General features: G+C 41.1%; 1 protein-coding gene and 1 pseudogene across 3 annotated transcripts in view; both read left to right on the forward strand.

The window, feature by feature from the left end:
- Positions 1–15,418, forward strand: part of Dnajc24 (DnaJ heat shock protein family (Hsp40) member C24) — a 47,273-nt gene that overhangs the window by 7,471 nt on the left and 24,384 nt on the right. The gene's annotated exons all lie outside the window — the stretch shown is intronic.
- On the forward strand, positions 3,814–3,913 carry LOC129675621 (small nucleolar RNA SNORA17; annotated as a pseudogene).

Consider the following 15,418-nt stretch of genomic DNA (forward strand, 5'->3'; position numbering starts at 1 on the left):
ATATATATATATATATATATATATATATATATGGAATGATATATATATATAATGAAAACAGGGGTCCCTTCCCATTGATACTGATGATGTTATAGGATACCTTTCAATTGGAAAAGAATTAGCATGCTGGAAGATTACATGCTGCTGTTAGAGTGTGTCCCATAATCTTAAGGAAATTCCATGTCACCTGAGGCTGAAGTGCTGGCGATGCTCTTAGTGGTGTAAGGATATAATATAAAATTTTCTGTTTGTATGCATATTTAGAGGCTTTCTTGATTATAACTGATCGATCATGTCTAGATTGCCATTAAGCTTGTTATCTAATACATTGAATGTCTTGAATGAGACGTTATCAAGATTGCACATGCTGTAACAAATGTAGGGAAGAGCAACTCTTTAAATATGCTTGTGATACATTACAAAGAAGTGGTCTTGCCCGCAGGCTAAGTTGTTGGGTATTAAGAGAATCTTGGAATGGGAGCCAAAGTTGCTATGGAGGGCTGAGGAGAGGCCTCAGGATACCTGGCAGCTCTTTGACAACTACAGCTGTCTGTATAGGACAGGACAGGCAGCTTTGCTCTTACCCTCCTGTCACTGTGGCCTTGATGAACACCTTCTGGTCACTTACAGGAGAGGGCGCCTAGCTCAGTTGGTGCAGTCAAAGGCCTTGATTGTGGAAGACTGCATGCAGTTTGAGAAAGGTGGTGTGCTTAGTATGACACAGGGTTGAGTCTCTAGTAGGGCAGAGGAGAGGATCCTCTGTATCATGGTTGGCTTGTGTGGTATGAAGTTCGTCTCTAAGGCATCAGTGTTGAGAGCAGAATATAACAGGTAATGCTATTATCACAGGTGTAGACTTGTTATTTGGGGAATTATATTCATGGTAAAAGGCTGAGTTTGGTCCCCTTCACTTTCTTGCACACAATCTCTTTTACCCTTTTGCCAGGGAAGAGCAACAGAGCACCCTTGAGGCACAGGCTGCTCCCGGGCATATAAGAAATGAAGTTATGTTCTTTACAGATCACCTGGCTTCAGTTAATCTGTTAGAATAGCAAACAGTGAACCAAGAAACTGATCAACTCAACTCAGCTCACTCCTCTTTAGAGTAGGGTGTGGGGCTGAGAACTCCAGTTCTTGGGTCATGATTGATCTTCCTAGTGACCAGTCCCCATCCTGACACTATTTAAGAGGCCTCAGTCATCACTTTCCTCATTAGCTTATAAAAGAGGTCTGTTTTCACAGCTGGGCTGCAAGGGTTTTATGAGCTATGTACCTGGAACCAGGGCAGAGACCAAGTATTTTTCCTTAGATACAGCATCACAGGTTGCATTCATAAGATGTGAACCTTTAAACCTCTCACATATGTACCTCCTAAGGCTGGGGTTTCAGAGTGTCATGGCTCCACCATTCCTATCTTAGCTATTGTGTTTTCCGTTCCTTAGCTGTTATCTCTTAGTCTGTCTTCAATGCTCCTGTTTGAGCCAAATGGGCATATGAAATCAAACTGCTTGTAAAGGTAACTTTGAGTGATGTCATACCAGAGCACCTTACATTTTTGACCTTGGTCATCTGTTTTCCTGTGATTTTGGCCTTATTGTGTTATCATCTATTTGATGTGTTTAAGATTTTAAAACTATTTTTGAGAGAAAAATCTTTGTCTTTAGATAAAGGATTACTATATAGATCATACCTATAACTGCAAATTTTCCAAACAGAAAATTGTTTATTAAGAAATAGTCTAATGAAATGGACAGTTTGTAAATGTTTTTATTTCCCTTAGATTAGGGAATGAGATAAGAGCCATTCCTAAGCCTTTCCAGCTCTTTCTGAACTTTCACTGGCTGGTTCAACTCAGCTGTTCTAGCCTAAACTCTTCTCTAAGCTGACTGATTTAAACTGGCTTCTCTTGACTTCTGACTAAATTGCTCTCTGCCTGGCCTCAAGCTATTTCTGTCAATATGTTTTAATCTTCTAGCTCCTCATTTTCTGGCTTTTTCTGACTTCACCTGTGTCTAGCTTGTTCTCTCTGCCACCTCTCTCTGTAAAACTGTCCCCTTAAGAAACTCTCAGTAAAAAACTCCTGGTAAAAACTTATTCTCTCCCTATCCTGCTCTTAAGTAGCCTCTCTTTCCTGTCCTATCATGTCCTGTGAGAGTTGGAAGTATCTTATTTCTGACTCATTCTGTCAAATCATTCTCTCATTACTTTGTCTGCCCCTCAATTAGACCTCACTTTCAAACATGGCTGCTTCCTTCCGTAAACTAACTTTACTTTCTTTGTTTGGGATTAAAGGTGTGTACTAAGGGAGTGTCTTTATTCCAGCCAGATCATACTGTAATCCAGAGTATATATGCATTATAGCTGGATCACATAGATCTAGAAGGTCTTTGGATGTGATCCCTTGCCAGAGCAGACATGTTGCTAGATTCAAATTCCTCTACAACAACTCTCAAAAAAGAAAAGAAAGGACAGGAAAGACAGACAGACAGACAGACAGACACACACATGTGCATGTGGGTATGTATGTATGCACAGTAGTCAGTCAGTGTCTTGTAGGGTTTCTATTTCTGTGGTGAAACACCATGACCAAAAAGCAAATTGGTAAGCAAGAGCTTATTTGGCTTACACTTCCATATTACTGTTCATCAAAAGAAATTAGGACAGGAACTCAATAGGGCAGGAACCTGGAGGCAGGAGCTGATGCAGAGGCCATGGCAGGGTGCTGCTTACTGGCTTACTTCTCATGGCTTGCTCATTCTGTTTTCTTATAGAACCCAGGACCACTATCCTGGAATAGCCCCACCCACAATGGCCTGGCCCCTCCCCAACCAATTACTCATTATGAAAATGTTTGACAAGCCTGCCTATAATCTGATCTTATGGAGATATTTTCTTAACTAAATTCCCTCATCTCAGTTGACTTTAGCTTGTGTCAGGTTGACATAAAATTATCTAACAGTCAGTATTTTAAAAACTTTTTAACATCCTTAGCCGTCAAGGGCATGCACATTAAAACTACTTTGAGATTCCATAACTGTAGTTAGGATGGCTAGCATCACAAAGAACAAATGACAACAAATGCTGGTGAAGATGTGGAGAAAGAGGAAACCTTATTCCTGCTAGTGGGAGTGCAAACTAATACAGCTATTAAAGGAATCGGTGTGGATGCTCCTCAGAACGTTAAAAATAGAGCTACTGTGTGACCCAATTATCCCACTCCCAAGCATAGCTACAGGACTGTGCACTGTACCAAGATAACTGTATATCCATGTTAATTGCTGCATTATTCATAATAGCCAGAGAATGAAACCAACCCAGATATTCATCGACAGACAAATGGATAATACAAGTGTGGTACATATATGTAGTGGAATTTTCCTGTGCTGTAAAGAAAAATGCAATGATGAAATTTGCTGAGGAAACAGATGAATTTGAAAAGTAGAATGACCTAGATTTCAAAAGACTTGTATGAAGGAGATAGAGCATTAAGACATTTGAAATAAAAGCAGTAAGGAGGCTACTAAAGCTAGTGGAAGAGTATAAAGCAGTCAGGGGATGATAGAGAGGTCAGTCAATCCCTAATTTTGTTTTGGAAATACCAAGTGAAACCTTATACTTTGTATTGGAATAAATGAATGTCTAAATTTTATCTGGGCTCTAATGTTGTATTTATTGAGAAGATTGGCTTAACTAACCTCACCTGCCATCATTGGTAATGGAAACTTACCTTCCCATTCTTGCCCATTCTTGCACCTTCTGGTAAGGTCCACTTCTGCTGTCTTGAAGATACCCTTAGTCAAAAGGTCTGTCTTCCCTGATCCTAAAGGCACTGGAGGTGACAGAGAGGAGAGAGGCTGTGTCTACGATCAGTGATCTGACCTAAGAACATCTGAATGATTAGTAGCTTAACATTCTCCACAAAAAAAGGGAGACCAGCAGTCTGGTGCCACACAGGTCCTGACAGGCTCCCAGGGCGGGGAGTGAGACAGAGTCTAGAAGAACCTCTTCTGGAACCATGGGTCCTGGGCAGGAATGAGCCCAAGAAAGATGACCCTCACTTGGGGCCACTCAGGCAGGCCTGAACAAGGAGTGAGCCGGAGACGACTCCCTGGCCTGAGATGATCACCAGTCTGGAGCTGTGCAGGACCAGGGTGTCAGACCATGCCTGAGATGACCCCTGAATGGAGCCATAATGCATGAGCAGGGCATTGTAGTCCTGACACCACTCCTGAGATGACCCCATGCGCCACTAAGAGGAGCTAGTAAGTGATGGAAAAATGGAAGAAAAAGAGAAACAGAAGGATGTGGAACAGTGAGGAGAGGCAGAACTGGAGTCTCAAGGGTAGGGAGAAACAGCCTGATGTGAGTAGCCTGTGATATCACCTGGGACCATGGCGGGGCCCTGGCTTGTGCTGCCACCAGGGGTCACGTCTTGGTCTGTGGTCCTGCAGCAACAGGAGTCTGTTACCACCAAAAGACAGATGGACATCCTGAGTCTGGGTTGCCACCCAGGGATGTGTTGATATCTGAGGTCCCACTCCTCACCTGGGCATCCTGAGAGAGCTGGCCCTGGAGGCATGAGAGCAGGAAAGCTGTCCCTGCCCCTCACCTGCCGCAGCATTCGGGGAGCAGGCCCTGCACCTCACTTGGGCAACATAGTAGAGCTAACCCTGATGGCAGGGGTACAGGTGAGCTGGCCCTGAGGTATTGAGTGTGGGAGAGCTGACCCCATAACTTGTTTGCTGTGTGGTGAAGCAAATGAGGGAGAGAAGCCCTCATCCTCTCCCTTGTCCCTTGCCACATATGGCAGATGGGAGACCTGGCCCTGAGTGCATGAGAGTGGGAGAACTGGCCTTGTCCCTCCCTGGCTGCACTCGGGAGAACAGACCTTGCAACTCTCCTGGGCAGCAGGGCAGAGCTGGCCCTGGTGTTGGGGTTTGCTGGTGAGCCAGACTCGACAGCAGGAGAGTGCAACATTCACTGGGCTGACCAGCTCAGATACCTCTCAGGGCCAGATCCAGGGTTTGGATTTGTCCCACCCCAACATCTCCGCCATTGATGAACTGCTGGAGTGCATTAAGGGGTCCCAGTGGGGTTCCAGTATTGATAGAGTGAGTAACAGAATCCTGAGGCCTCGTAGGTGCTCAATGAGTCATCGCAGTGAACATCTGCAAGCGAAAGAAGTGTGGACAGGAGAGTGTATTGTAGGACACACTGTGATACACTTCTACAATGTTTTCCCCCTATTTGGGGGGAGTTTGCAAGGATGGAGGGTAGATATGAGGGGAGGGAGAGATGAGTGGGATTGGGATGCATGATGTGAAATTCACAAATAAACAGTTTTTAAAAGTCTCTTCTCTGCTGTGGTCTTCTGGTAGGCTAGAACCTGTTAACATTCTACTAAGCATAGCCTATTTTTCATTGTCTATGCCTGTGGCTACTTCAGCCAAAGTGAACTTTCCAAAGGCAGAGATCTGATCCACACACTGTTCTGTCCTTGGTGGCACCAACTCCTTGCACTCTCCAGAGCAGAATCTCAAAAAGCAGTTGGCTTCTTGACTACTCTGTACCATGGCAGCATTGTTCTCTATTTTCCATTATTTCTTTCAGTTTCAGTGATGATGTTAGGTTGTTCTTGACCCCTGCTAACCCAAGGCTAGCATGTAAAGTGACTTTGTCTTTGAACCTATGGTTTATCTAACCTGTGCTCTGAAAGCCAACTGTCACACCTTGCTCATCTCTGGGATAGATGTTCGTTTCATTTTCTCTTAGCAACAAAGCTATATTTTATTAGGCAAATAATGTGGAGTTTTAAATAGAGGCAAGCCTTAGCGTTCTAAGATGCTTCATTTTAAAATTAGCTCATTCAAACCTTTTAAATAAAGTTACCCTCATCCATTCTCTGTCTGCCTTGCAGTTCTTGTTTATAACTCTGGTGTCTGCCTTTCTTACTTGCTATCCTTTTGTATCCTCTCTCTACCCAGGATGTTCTTTCTCTCTACTCCTCCATATCTCCTCCACAGGCTGACTTCTTCCTCAGATGTCAGTCAATGCCTCCTTTATTATATTATTTTTATTATTAGTCCCCTGCCAAAATGAGCAGCTTTTTCATGTTTTCTCCTAGTACCTCATCTTATAGTTAGTTGATCATTCCAATGTCTATTCTTTTCCCTGTAGAAAACTGAGACCCTTAAGGACAGGGATCCTCCCATTGTCTTAAATAGCCATATTGGCTGACACAGTGTTGTAGAGAAGTGGTAAATAAGAAATTTTTGATGGTTAATCACACCTTTGGGTTACATTTTTTCCAAGCCAAAACCTTGAAAAATTAGGCTTGTTTTAAAAATCATGTTTTGTTAGTTGTTAAACAAAACAATGAATTGTTGACTTTCTAGACAATATTTTACTAAGCATTAGGTGGCAGTAGTGTGTTAGGCTTGATATTACCTTTGGATTTTTTGTTTTCTTTCATCTTTCATAATCTTATGTGGTATAAAAGTATAGAGGACACCTTTTGTAATACTTTTATATATAATGTTTTGTAATATAATCTTATTTGAAGCAAGTAGACTTCATAGAAATAAAAAAACAAGACACAGCCATGTCAATCAGTGTGTTTTCCTCTCTAAACTGTGCTACAGTTGATTAGAGAATTATTAGAGAATTAAGAATTATTCTTAAAAGCCCTTCCTCACCAACTATTTAATGGCTGCCTTATGAAAACTGATTTGCAATAATGAAGACCAGAAATGATCGCAAGTATGTGTTTTCTCCATGTCCCAAGCAGCTGTGTTCTAGTTGTGAGTTTCTGTCCATGTTAAGGTCTCCTATCTTGTTTACTGAGTTTCGTTTTAGGTATATTTGTCTCATCATTGAATAGAAAAGATTGTCACCAGCACTCAAGTCTTAGGTGTTTAATTCCACATCAGGTTTGATTGCGTGTGCGTATTAAAACGCAATGCTTTTTCCATACATTAAATATTCATGGTAGCTTCTCAAGGCCTGAAAAATTAAATAATCAGAAATTATATTTAAGGAAACTGTTCATTTTAGATCCACAAAAACATTTCTCTGTAAAGAAAAGACATAGGAAGGTATTTAGAGCCGTATTGGGCGAGAAAGGCAGAAGTCATCTGTCACATTTCTCTTCTTTACTTTTCTGTCTCCAGGGGGAAGCACTTGAGGGAATTCAAGCCAGTGTGCTATGTTCATTAATATGGCATAATGATCATTTCCTAGAAGAAGAGCAGGAGCGGGTTGACGGAGCACACCACCTAATTACTACCACATGGCCTTGGTGGCCACCAGGAGCTGCAGGTTGCTCCAGGAGAGCAGCACTGTTAGGGTCTCTGTATATCGCCACTCCTTACTTTAGCCTGGTGTCTGTTGTTCAAGTCCTTAGTTGTGCAAAATCCAAAATAAATGAACCTAGAGAAGCGGGAGAGACAGCAGGTTCCTAGTATGGATCTTTGGAGGAGACTGGAGGTCAGTGTTTATTTTGAAATTTTAAATGTAGCTGCTCAAAGTATTTTGAGAGGTCAGCCTTCTACTTCTTAGTTTCCCCATAATTGTGAATCTAGTTCCTCCAAACCCACCTTAATGCTTCCTTTGAAAAACATTCACACATGAATATAGCAAGCTTTGTGGTCTTCAGCCTCTTCTCTCTTTTTTCCTGACATGCACATTTCCTTTTTCAAATTCTTTGTTCCTCACTCCCCTTCTCCTCCCCCCCCCCCGTAACCTTTTCCTTAAAAGCCACCTTTTCTTCCCTTTCTCTGCCTGCTTTTCCCGCTTCCTCCTTTCTCTTTCTTTTAAACCTTCCTCTTTTGCTCCTTGTTAGGGCTACCATTAACTAATTTCAAAAGAGACTGTAATTTGGCCTCTAAAGCTGTTAATGCTGTACTGATGTGTTGGAGAAGGGTTTGTTTGTTTTGTATTTTTTAATTTATTTTTTTATTTATTACGATTTTTCACTTTGTATCTCAGCTGTAGCCCCCTCCCTGATCCCTTCCCAATCCTGCCCTCACTCCCTCTTCTCCTCCCATGTCCCTCCCCAAGTCCACTGATAGGGGAGGTCCTCCTCCCCTTCCATCTGACCTTAGCCCATCAGGTCTCATCAGGGTTGGCTGCTTTGTCTTCCTCTGTGGCCTGGCAAGGCTGCATTCCCCCTCAGGGGGAGGTGATCAAAGAGCCAGCCACTGAGTTCATGTCAGAGACAGTCCTGTTCCCCTTACTAGGTCACCCACTTGGACACTGAGTTGCCATGGGCTACATCTGTGCAGGGGTTCTAGATTATCTCCATGCATGGTCCTTGGCTGGAGTATCAGTCTCAGAAAAGACCCCTGGGCCCAGAGTTTTTGGTTCTGTTGCTCTCCCTAGAAGTTTTAAAATCTGTCAAAAAGACAGATAGTAGTGTAGTGTCCTAAAAAAACATTTATGGTGTTAAGGTGGCTTTTCTAGGCAGAGGTCCTAGAACCTGGTCCTGTAGCCACATATGTAACTCTTTCCTTTATCTGCTAGTGTGGCCACTTCATCACAAGGAAGCCTCAGTCTGTGGCTCATTCTGAGGGCGAGGGAGATATAAATGTCAGATTCTATCAGAATTAAAGTCATAATGCTATTCGTAATTCCCTAGTAAGGGCTGCTTGTGTGTTTCACAATCAGACCAAGTGTATGGCATGTCCACGCAAAACAGCTCTCATCTCAAAGGGATAAGAGAATTTATTTGGAGTCAAATACGAATAACCCAGGAACAAAGGTTACTTCTTAGCCTTTTGGTTGGTGGGAACAAGGGGTTTGTTAAGTTAATACATTCCAAAAGATTTGTATTTGTTAGTTACAAGATGTTAGGTCTGAAAAAGGGATGGGCAAGGAAGGTCTGACTGTTTTAAGGAGCTAAAGGTAACCCAAGGTAAATTGTGATTAAGTTCTGGACTTGCAACATTCCAACCTCTCCCCAGTCACTGAAGTTCTAACCAGTTAACTTGCTTTGCAGAAGATTGGGTCTGAAAGCACAGCATCTTTCTGGGAACTTTCCTTCACAGGGAGCATATAATATTGGCTGTATACAGATACACATACAAACAACACATGTAATCATATATTCACATATATAAACACACATATATATGCATGAACACATACATATATACATAAACATACACATATATATCCTACATCAAACTTGAATATATGTATATTAATAATATACATATTATACGTATATTAATATACATCCCTATAAGTGCTTAGTTATTCTCAGAATTTCCAAAGGAACCGAGAATGGTGTATTTTTTTTTTTGATACTTATAAATCACAAGAATTGTTTTCAGTTAATTAGTATATATACATGCTTGCTAGGGAGTGAGTGTGTGTGTGTGTGTGTGTGTGTGTGTACGTGTGAGAGAGAGAGATTCCCATAGAACAAATCCATAGAGACACAAAGTAAATGAGTAGTTGCTTGGGGAGAGCGAACAGGAATAAAAATGAGTAGTGATGAGCACAAGGTTTTCTTTAGAAGTAATGACGATGTCCTGAACTCAGTGGTGGTAGTGTGAAGCTGTTAAACTTACTCTTTAAAGACAGTGAATTGGATGAGTTAAAAGGGTAAACTACCAGTGTATGGATTATATCTCAACAAAATAAGTTAGTCTTTAAAGTCTTTACCAGGACTTTAGTGGTTTAGCAGAAAACTAAAAATATGAGTTTATGGCTGGGCTTGGTAGTACATTCTTATGATCCCAGCACTTAGGAGGGGGAGTCAGGAGGATTAGGGGTTCAAAGCCAGCTTGGACTACATGACAGCCTGTCTCAAAAAACAAAAATAAAAGGAAGGAAAATTCATAAATTAATTCCTGATTTTTATGACTAGTGCTACTTTTTTTTGTTGTTGTTGTTGTTTGTTTGTTTGGCTTGGTTTTTTGAGACAGTGTTTCTCTGTATGTAGCCGTAGCTGTCCTGGAGCTCACTCTGTAGACCAGGCTGGCCTCAACTCAGAGATCCTCCTGCCTCTGCCTCCTGATGTGCAGGATTAAAGGTGTGCACCACATTACTAAGCAAGGAGTATGAATTTTTAATATTTATTACTATTTTTATGTGTTTATGTGTGTGTTGTTTTTGAGACAGTATCTTGCCATATTGTCCAATCTGGCCTTGAATTCATGATCCTCCCATCTCAGCAGCTCAGTACCTGGGATCATAGCCCTCATACCTATCAACTTTAATTATTTCTTCTAAGTGCATAAATGATAATAAGCCTTGCCCTGGAGGATTACTTGTAATTCAGCCACTTGACCACAAAGAGGTACTTGAAGTTCGTACTCATTTCAGTAACATCACTTGATATTTTCTCAGTCAGCTTTTGCAAGTGAAAACATAAAGTTCTGTTTAAGTGTTTACCAATTATAGATGTTACTGAATGGAGTTAATTCTCCTTTCAAAAATGTGTAGAAAAATAAATACTTTGGGGAAGGTTGAGATAGGAACAAACTGGTAAAAACATATTTAGGAGAAAGAGGTGTTCTTCCTTATCCTTTTGGTTTTAATATATCAACTTAGGAATTTCTCTCCCTCTCTCTCTTTTTTTTTTAAATGGCGAGTTGCTAAATTTTAGAGTAAATTCTTAGGATTCTATATGTTGTGATTTTTCTGAAAACAGTTTCTCCTCCACAGTCCCCATCAGTAGTTTGTAAGTGTGTGAAGGTTGTAGTCATTACCAGTTATAGCAGAATAAGGTTAGTTGTTAACAGTTACAGCAGAATGAGGGAGACGTGCTGTAAAAAGGTGTGACTATGCCTGAAGAACAGACAGGGCAGTGCCACACCCTTTCTGGCCTTCCCGTTGGCCTCCTTACCAGCGCTGACTTTCTGTAGGAGGGTGGTGGAAGCGTAGCGCATTGCAGAATGGCATAGGGACCCCTACTCTTCTAAGCTCTCTCTCACTAAGAGAGACAGCACTTTATCCACGCTTCCAGAAACCCCAAAAGTCCTGTCATGGGGTTCCTCAAATCCACGGCCTCCCTCCTTTGAGCTACCTTGAATTCTTGCCGTTTTATTGTGTTTTAAAATGTTTGTTTTGTGGGGTGACAACCATAGTTGTCACATATAAGTGGGTCTGTGAGACAAGCAGGTTTCGTATCTTTTTCAAACATGGAAGAAAAGAGAAGCCTGAAAGGTCAGCCCTGGCCCCCGTGCAGACGCTCAGAGCTGAAGGTGTGTACTGTAACATCACAAGGCCTCCGGACTACACAGTATCTGGGAGATTCTTCAGGGAATACTAGAGGAGAGAGGGTAAGAGAGGCAAAGGAGATGAGGTGGGGAGTGGGTGAGCGGGCTAGGGTCAAACTTGGCTGACTAGTGTTTGAAGGGTCTTTAACTTATAGTGGCCAAACCATTTGGGTTTTTCTCTTTCTGTTGCTTTGGGAAGAAAGAGATTAGGACTATAATGAGTACTTTAAAAAAAATGTTGATAAAATTGCTGAAGATTAAGAATTGACTGTATTCATGAAATTTTCTGATCGATCCTAATGCTATGCTAATGCTTTAGTAGGTGAAGCAGTTCTTTATGAGAAAAACTGTTGGGGATGCTGTTGTGATTGACAGATACTGGAGTCCAATTTACTCATGCAAATTGCCTTCCTACCTTTCTCTCAGCCTTACTTTTCCCTTTCATTTCTCAGTGGATACCCAAAGGAATGAGTAAATGAGCTTTTACTATCTTTGGAGATGAACACCTCAAAATACTTTGGTTCATCAAACATAAGAACTCTAATTAAAAATACCAAATTAAGCCTTTTTACATTATGTCTGCTTAAGGTTTCTTAGTGGTATTATATATTCTAATGTGCTTAGAGTGTGTATGCACTGTGATGTCATGAATTTCTAGCAAAAAGAAAAATAGAAACTCAGATGCTAGCTATGCTGCATAGTTTTGTCAGCTTGACACAAACTAAATTCATCTGAGAGGAAGAACCTCCATTAAGAAAATGCCTGTATAAGGCTGAGTTATAGGCAGGTCTATAGGCTTTTTTTTTTTTTTTTTTTCTATAGTGCTTGATGGGGGCAGGCCCAGCCATTGTGGATGGTGACATCCCTGAGTGGTTCTGAGATCTATAAGAAAGCAGGGTGATTTTAGTATGTTTATCCTAACTTATAGGTCTAGTACCCACTTATATATAAGTGAGTATATACCATGTGTGTTTTTCTGCTCCTGGGATACCTCACTCAGGATGATCTTTTCTAGATCTCACCATTTGCCTGCAAATTTCATGGTTTCCTTGTTTTTAATTGCTGAGTAGTATTGCATTATGTAAAAGTACCACAATTTCTGTATCCATTCCTTCATTGATGGACATCTGGGTTGTTTCCAGGTTCTGGCTACGAATAAAGCTGTTACAAATATGGTTGAGCAAATGTCCTTGTTAGGTACTTGAGCATCTTTTAGATATATGCCTAGAAATGCTGTAGCTGGATCTTGAGGAAGTACTATTTCTAATTATCTGAGAAAGCACCAGATTGATTTCCAAAGTGGTTGTACAAGTTTACATTCCCACCAGCAATGGAGGAGGGTTCCCCTTTCTCTACAACCTCTCCATCATGTGTTGTCACTTGAGTTTTTGATCTTAGCCATTCTGATGGATAAACATACTAAAATCTGTACACCTAAAGAAGATAAATAAGAAAGAGGACCCGTGGTAAGATGATCAATCCTCACTTAGAAAGATGGACATTGGAAGTAGGAGAAAACAAGTAACAGGACAGGAGCCTACCGCAGAGGGCCTCAGAAAGACTCTACCTGGCAGTGTATCAAAGCAGATGCAGAGACTCATAACCAAACCTTTGGCAGAGTACAGGGAATCATATGAAAGAAGGGGGAGTTAGTATGATCTGGAGAGTTCAGGAGCTTCACAAGGACCAAATATATCAGGGCACAGGGGTCTTTTATGAGACTGTTTCTCCAACCAAGGACCATGTATGGGTATAACTTAGAATCCCTGCTCAGATGTAGCCCATGGTAGCTCAGTATCCAAGTGGGTTCCCTAATAAGGGGAACAGAAACTATTTCTGACATGAACTCAATGCTGGCTCTTTGACTCCCCTCCCCCCACCCCCACTCCCCCCCCCACCTCCGGGGGAGGAGCAGCCTTCCTAGGCCACAGAGGAGGACACTGTAGCCAGTCCTGAAGATACTTGATAAGCTAGGGTCAGATGGAAGGGGAGAAGGACCTCCCCTAGCAGTGGACTTGGAAAGGAGCAAGGAGGAGATGAGGGAGGAGGGTGGGATTGGGAGGGAATGAAAGAGGAGTCTACGGCTGGGATACAAAGTAAATAACCTGTGATTAATATAAAAAAATAAAAAATATTGAAAAAAAAATAAAGAAAAGCAGGCTGAGAAAGCCACGAGCAGCAAGCCAGTAAGCAGCCCTCCTCCATGGCCTCTGCATCAGCTCCTGCCTCCAGGTTCCTGCCCTGTGTGAGTTCCTGTCCTGACTTCCTTTGATGATGAACTGTGATGTGGAAGTATAAGCAAAATAAAGCCCTTTTCTCCCCAACTTGCTTTGGTTATAGTGTTTCATCCCAGTAATAGTAACCCTAACTAGGACACCACCCAACTGTTTTTTTTTTTTTTTTCTTTTCCAAAATGGATGCAGTATATGACTGGCATGACATATAAGTACAATGTTGGCAAAGTGATTGTATGACAGCTGTTGAGTCCTATGATGGTGAGCCCATGGGTGAAGTACTCTCCTTTATCATATCTTTTCATATTCTCAGCTAATTGGAACAGCAGAGTAATTACTTGATCACTAGTCAAATGTATGAGAGACCAGACAAGAAAAGAGCAAAACTGATTTAAACTAAGTGAATTCCTCATCCCATCTATAGTACCAACTAAATCAGAAGTTTTCAAATTTGGGGCTTTTGTGGGAGGTATTATACCTACAACTTAATTCTATAATTACTTAATTGTGCAAATTATTTATTTGAGCAAAACAATACCATGTTGATCTTTACCCACACGTGGCTAATAAAAAAAAGTAATTTGGAATTAATATCAAGTATTATTTTATTAAATAAGTATTACTAAAATATTTATTAAAATGTCTTTAAATTTCTAGATGTTTCACACTATATCATATTATGCTAGTTTCATAACTTATACCTCATTCTTTTTCTGTGTAGTTAAATATATTTGCCCCAGTAGATACATTACGGTATTGGGTAGCTGCAGCCTGTTGTGAATTATACTCTCCTTTTAAAATAATATGAAAAAATCCATAGGTTAAAATACCATCAGCAGTATATAGAGTTCAGTAGCTTCTTCATCATCGAAGTGAGTTGGTATAAACAATACAATAAAGAGGTTGGCATTTATCATTAAGAAACAAAAGTTTCCAACATCCAAATCTTCTTGCTTTGTAATACTATGATTTTCATTATGGAGTCCTAAGTTAACGTAATTAGGAGGGACACTCATTCAACATTTATTGGTCTTATATATTTGTTATTTATTGGTCACACATATATATACATACATACATACACACATATACTTGGCAGAATGTTCTTGTCATAAAACTTCACTGGCAGCACCAATTTGATGACTTGTCCTTAAGTTGTATGTTTTAAGTAGTAGTCACTGACAGAGTGCTCTTGTCTTCTCTGGGCTCATGTCTAGGGAGTGTGGTGAGACTGGGGTTCCCTGAGGTTTGCAGTGGGCACACGCAAAGCCTGGGGAGTGTGGTAACCCGCTGGCGTTCTCTGAAGGTTTGTGGCGGGCCCCAGTAAGTGGTATTTCTCCAGGCTCCCAGACCATGCTAGTTCTGCAGATCTGAGGACAGCATTCTGAGCAGCCCTGCGGTGACGTTGTGATAGTCATTTCTGAGCATAAAGACTTAGTACATAGACAGAATATAAGTTGAGAACAAAACATTCCATATCTAACAACCCATTCCCGTACACTAACAGGAATTGATATTTCACAATAAGGTGTTAACTCTCAGTCAGAAAACAGACAACAAACTACTCCCAATATAAGAGCACATCACTAGTGAGGCTCCGTGGCCCATGCCTTTAATCTCAGCACTGTGGGAGACAGAGGCAGGCGATCTCTGTGAGTTCTAGGCCAGCCTGGTCTACAAAGCAAGTCTAGGACACCAGAGGCTATACAGAGAAAACCCTGTCTAAAATAAACAAAAACAAAAAAGTAAAAAATACTACATCACTGTCTTCTGTAGTATTTTGAATGATTCTTGTGTATCAAAATAGTTTCCGTAGCTGTTTCTTATCCTAAAGTGGCATAGGAATAGGACGATAAAAGTTCTTCATTCTGTAATTGCAAAATTTCCCTGAAATGTGAGGGGATTATTGGAAAGCTTCCATGCCATTTGAGAATCGGGAAACAAGCAGTTGGTCAAGAC

The sequence above is a fragment of the Psammomys obesus genome, unplaced genomic scaffold (assembly GCF_907164565.1).
Source record: "Psammomys obesus unplaced genomic scaffold, mPsaObe1.curated_primary_1811, whole genome shotgun sequence".
Taxonomy (NCBI): Eukaryota; Metazoa; Chordata; class Mammalia; order Rodentia; family Muridae; genus Psammomys; species Psammomys obesus.